The sequence below is a fragment of the Rhinoraja longicauda genome, unplaced genomic scaffold (genome assembly GCF_053455715.1).
Source record: "Rhinoraja longicauda isolate Sanriku21f unplaced genomic scaffold, sRhiLon1.1 Scf000839, whole genome shotgun sequence".
NCBI classification, from domain to species: domain Eukaryota; kingdom Metazoa; phylum Chordata; class Chondrichthyes; order Rajiformes; family Arhynchobatidae; genus Rhinoraja; species Rhinoraja longicauda.
In genome coordinates, this window is record NW_027602055.1 from 13985 (window position 1) to 20429 (window position 6445).

Consider the following 6445-nt stretch of genomic DNA (forward strand, 5'->3'; position numbering starts at 1 on the left):
TACACGGTCTGACCGGGCCGGAGTTCCAGAGCCCTGGATTCTGCCGGCAGATTCGACCCGCCGATTGCAACACTGCGTTTCCGGCGCGGGACGACAGCGAAGATTGAATTTAATACAGAGAAATGTGAGGTGTTGCATTTTGGAAAGTCTAACATGGGCAGGACCTACACAGTGAATGGTAGGGCTCTGGGGAGTGTTGCAGGCAGACGGATCTTGGAGTACAGGTGCATGGTTCCTTGAAGGTGGAGTCGCAGCTAGATACGGTGGTCAAAAAGCCTTGTGGCACATTGTCCTTCATCAGTCAGACTATTGAGTATAGAAGTTAGGAAACCATTTTGCAGTTGTAGAAGACGTTGGGTGAGGCAGCATTTAGAGTGATTTGTTCAGTTCTGGGCACCATGTTATAGGAACGCTGTTGTCAAGCTGGAAAGGGTGCAGAGAACATTTACGAGGATGTTGCTGCAGGGAGAGGTTGAGTTGGCTGGAACTTTATTCGTTGGAGCGCAGGAGGATGAGCGGTGATCTTATGAGAATGTATAAAATAAACCTAAAACCGGAATATTCTGTAAGTACATCTGCACTTCCCAGAATAGCGGAATAGTAGAGACATCGAGTCATAGATTGATACAGCGTGGAAACAGGCCTTTCGGCACAACTTGCCCAAGCTAGATTTAGATTTAGATTTAGAATCGGCCCACCGAGTCCGCGCCGCCCAGCGATCCCCACACATTAACACTATCCTACACACACTAGTGACAATTAAAAAAAACACATTTACCCAGTCAATTAACCTACATACCTGTACGTCTTTGGAGTGTTGGAGGAAACCGAAGATCTCGGAGTAAACCCACGCAGGTCACGGGGAGAACGTACAAACTCCGTACAGACGGCGCCCGTAGTCAGGATCGAACCTGAGTCTCCGGCACTGCATTCGCTCCAAGGCAACAACTCTACCGCTGTGCCACCGTGCCGCAGATCAATAGATCGGGTAGATGCACGGAGTCCCTTGCCTAGAGTAGGTGAATCGAGGACAAGAGGGCATTGGTTGAAGGTAAAGGGAACAATGAAGGTGAAGGGAATCTGAGGGTAAACTTTTCACACAAAGGGTGGTGGGTGTATGGAGCAAGCTGCCAGAGGAGGTCTGGAACTATCCAATATTTAAGCAACAGTTAGACAGTGGCATGGATAGGACAGGTTTAGAGGGGTATGGACCAAACGCGGGCAGGTGGGACTAGTGTAGCTGGGACATGTTGGCCGGCTTGGGCAAGTTGGGCCGAATGGCCTGTTTCCACGCTGTATCAATCTATGACTCGATGGCTCTACTATTCCGCTATTCTGGGAAGTGCAGATGTGCTTACAGAATATTCCGGTTTTAGGTTTATTTTATAAGAGACTGCAGAGAGCTCACAGTGGAAATGCCTTGAATGTTTTGATTAATTTAATGATACAATATGGTTCAACATGGAAAATAGGTGCTGGAGTCGGCCATTCAGATGTTCGAGCCAGCTCTGCCATTCAATACGATCGTGGCTGATCATCCAAAATCAGCCCCGGGTCCCTGCTTTTCCCCATATCCATTGATTCCTTTAGCCCGAAGAGCTAAATCTAACTCTCTCTTGAAAACATCCAGTGAATTGGCATCCACTGCCTTCCGTGGCACAGGATTCCACAGATTTACAACACTGGGTGAAAAAGTTAAATGTAACATCTCCAAGTTTGTGGATGACACAAAGCTGGGCGGCAGTGTGAGCTGCGAGGAGAACTCTATGAGGCTGCAGGGTGCCTTGGATAGGTTGGGTGAGTGCGCAGATGCAGTATAATGTGGATAAATGTGAAGTCATCCACTTTGGTGGCAAGAACAAGAAGACAGATTGTTATCTGAATGGTGTCAGTTTAGGAAAAGGAGAGGTGCAAGGAGACCTGGATGTCCTTGTACATCAGTCACTGAAAGTAAGCATAGAGGTGCAGCAGGCAGTGAAGAAAGCAAATGGCATGTTGGCCTTCATAGCGAGAAGATTTGAATATGGGAGGAAGGAGGTCCTACTGCAGTTGTACAGGGCCCTGGTGAGACCACGGCTGGAGTATTGTGTGCAGTTTTGGTCTCCCAATCGGAGGAAGGACATTCTTGCTATTGTGGGAGTGCAACGTAGGTTCGCCAGGTTAATACACGGGATGGTGGGACTGACATATGTTGAAAGAATAGGTCGATAGGGCTTATATTCACTGGAATTTAGAAGGATGAGAGGGGATCTTATAGAAACATATTAAATTCTTAAGAGATTGGGCAGGGTAGATGCAGGAAAAATGTTTCCGATGGTGGGGGAGTGTAGAACCACGGGTCACAGTTTAAGAACAAGAGGTAGGCTACTAAGGACTGAGATGAAGAAAAACTTTTTCAACAAGATATTTGTTAATCTGTGTAATTCTCTGCCACAGAAGGCAGTGGAGGCCAATCCACTGGATGTTTTCAAGAGAGAATTAAATATAGCTCTCAAGACTAACGGAATCAAGGGATATGGGGAGAAAGCAGGAACTGGTACTGATTTTGGTTGATCAGCCATGATCATATTGAATGGCGGTGCTGGCTCGAAGGGCCGAGTGGCATACTCCTGCACCTATTTTCTATGTTTCTATGTTCCCTCCGGAACTCTGGTTAACTCATCCCTTCCCAAACAAACCACCCCCACCCCAGGTACCTTCTCCTGTAACCACAGGAGATGCAACACCTGTCCCTATACCTCCTCCCTCGACTCTGTCCAGGGACCCCGACGGTCCTTTCTGGTGAAACTTGCACGTCGGTTGAGGTTCACTTGCGCGTAGTGCAACGTCATCTACTGTATCGGTTGTTTCAGGTGTGGATTCCTATATATCGGCGAGACCAAGCGCAAACTCGGCGATGGTTTTGCTGAGCACCTTCGCTCAGACCGCCTCGACATATGTGACCTCCCGGTTGCCAAACACGTTTACTCCCTTTCCCATTCTAATATTGACCTTTCTATTCCAGGCCTCCTCCATTGTCAGAGTGAGGCCAAATACAAAGTAGAGAAACAGCACCGCATATTTCACAGTCTGTACAACTTGTTATCACCTACCCCACACCAACAATGGACCATTGTGGGTTCCACATTTCCTTGAGCATCGTTGTTTTTTTATATTTCCTTCATTCATTCGTTCCATCTACTTTCTATATTTCTCCTTTCCTTTTCCCCTGTCTCCTAATCTGAAGAAGGGTCTCGACCCGAAACCCCACTTATTCTTTTGCTCCGGAGATGCTGCCTGATCCGCTGAGTTACTCCAGCATCTGTGTCTATCTTTGATGTAAATCAGCATCTGCAGTTCCTTCTTACGCTCTTTAAAATGTTGTTACAGTTTTGTACCTGCCTCTACTACCTCCTTTAGCAGATCGTTCCATATACGCAAGAGCGGCTCAGTGTAAAAATTGCCCCTCAGGTTCCTATTAAATATTTCCTCTCTCACCGCAAGCCTATGTCCTCTGGTTCTTGATTCCCCCAATCTGGGTAACATACAATGTGCATTCACCCTATCCATTCCCCTCGTGATTTTCCACGCGATAATGGCTTCTACTGTTCAGATTACATCTCCAGTACTTGATGCTAATGGATGGACAATAACCCAACGCTACCGTTTCAAGCTCTCTGCATCTCGGTTCGGTGTAAATTGTCCACCTGCACTATTCTTATTAGTACATTTCAACATTTACCCAACAGGGTTCCGAATTTCGCAGCGGCGTGGTCAGATTCTGCTCTGCTTCACGTCTTTTCCTTCAATGTTAAATTCACTACCACTGCTCATTCCAGGAATACCCGTGACTTAAGGAAGTTCTGCACCTCTCTCCGGCGAGATTCCCATCTCCTGTCAGTTCCGACCAAGGACATTTTTGGTATTTTCCTGCCATCTCACTAGCTGGTAAGATCTGGAATATTAACTCTGTTTCTCTTCGCAGAGGCCCGCCCGACCTGCTGAGTATTTCCAGGTGTCCCGTTTTTTAAAAATCCATTTGATTAGCAGGGCAAAGATGGATTAAAGTATAATTGAACATTACGTTCCATTGTTTGTAACCTTACACTGGTCGGTCATCCAAACCTTCGGCGTTAAATCAACAGCGCGATGTTTTAGGATCGGAACACAACGTGCTGATGGAACTCAGCGGGCCAGGCAGCATCTGTGGAGGGAATTGACAGACGACAATTCCGGTCGAGTCTCTCTTTCATATCGATTGCGGTAGGGGGAGAAAGCTGCAAAAGAGACGTGGGGCCGGAATAAAGCCTGGCAAGTAATCGGTGGATAGACGCAAAGTGATGCAGTAAATCAGGCAGCATCTCTGGAGAACAAGGGCAGGTGACCTTTCGTGTCGGAACGTTTCTTCAGAGGTACAAAGTGCTGGAGTAACTCAGCGGGTCAGGCAGCGTCTCTGAAGAAAAATAATAGGTGACGTTTCTTTCAGTCTGAAGAAAAGTTCCGAGCCGAAACGTCACATTTTTTTCTTCAGAGATGCTGCCTGACCCGCTGAGTTACTCCAGCACGTTATGTCTATCTTCGTTAGAAACTAGCTCCTGCAGTTCCTCCCAACAGTAGTATTACGTGGATTCGGGTGAGGGGAGGGGTGATTGGCAGATGGTTGAAAATAATGAAAACGGCTAAAGGTGAAAAGGATACAAAATCGTGTTAGGTGTGGAAAGAAGGGGAGTGAAATGTAAAGCCAGAGGGAGGGATATCGATGGAAGGGAACATGGGGTGGGGGGATAGTGGGAGTAACGGGTGCCGTTTCAGGTTAGGGGCACATGAAAGGGAGAGAGGGTGTAGGGGATATTAGTTAACATTGGAGAATTCAGTCTTCATACCGAAGATAGATACAAAATGCTGGAGTATCGCAGCGGGACAGGGAGCACCTGTGGAGGGAAGGAATGGGTGACGTTTCTCGTCCCTTCTCTCCCGAGATGCTGCCTGCCCAGCTGAGTTATTCCAGCATTTTGTGTCTGTCTTCGGTTTGAACGCCCATCTGTAGTTCCTTCCTCCACATCAATCTTCATACCGTTGGGTTCTAAGCTAAGCCAGCAGAATACGAGGTGCTGTTCCTCCAGTCTGCGTGTGGCCTCTCTCTGACAACGGAGGAGGACAAGGACAGATAAGTGGGTTTGGGAATGGGAAGGGTAGTTAAATGGCCGGTAAAGCAAGAAACGGGGCATTGAGCTTTGATTCAACGCGACGGTCTAATTTCTTTTTAAAAACCGGACGATAATAATAAATGGATATGCTATCACCTTCTTCGTTTCCTCCCGGAACCTCCTCTGGACAAGAGCATAAATACAAGTGTTTGTGCAGGAACTCAGATACATGAGCAGAAGCGCTATTCTAATCGCGAGATAAAGAGACCTCGGGGCGTTGACCGCAAAACTCTGCGTGACTTCGAAACGCAAGTCGAGTATCGTAACCGGAGTCCACAGCGCAGTGAAGCTGCCCGAGATTGCAAATAACAGAATCATTGAAGTCCTCCGGTTTCTGATCTCGGGATCACAGATATTACCGTCCACTCGGCGCTTCAGGGCGCTGCGAATTCGACTGACCTGGACAATGTGCCTGACGGTCAGTGAATTTAACAGCAGTACCAGCGGCAGTGGCAGCAGTGGTACCAACAGTTTGGACAACCATTTGTACGTCTTCCATGCGGGCGAAGAAGCATATTCCGTAACTGTACGGCAGCCCCATCGTATATCACCGGCAACATAGCGGGGCTCATACAGAAAATAAACTGGAATATGGATCAAAAAGCTGAACAAACATACGGTCGTTAGAATCACTGCGGCGGTTCTCTCGGTGCAGTATTTTGATTTTAATTTCTGGCAACAAATGGCGAAGAAGCGGTCGACTGTGAATGACACTGTAGACCAGACGGAGAATTGCACGCAGGATATTTGTATAAAGGATGTAAGACGACACGTACAGGTGTATGCCAGGAATGAATGCGGAAAATGATAGCTGAGGACGTTACCCACGATGACATTAAATATACAGACCATTGTGTCTGCGACTGCCATAGTTAGCATGTAACGATGACCACTTTGGAGAGGCCGCACGTTCTCCGGGACAGGACCACCAGAGAGAGAACGTTTGCTGTAACAAGATGACAAGGCAGGTAATTACCAGAGTGAAACACCAGCATTGAGACCGTGTCTTTGGCCATGGAAACGCTGGGAATAACTGAACCGGGAACATTGTAACTGCTGCTGTCAATATTGCAGGGCAGACATCATTGGCTGTGTGAAGGGGGACGATGTTGGATATTCAACAACGGACCAATTGCCTTCATCGATCGGGGCATTGGGTCTAAGAGTCAAGTTGCAGCTTCATAGCTACTTTCTACCTCATTGGAAACCCTCGGACTATCTTTGATCAGACAGGCTGCAACTCTGGAGAAAACGAATAG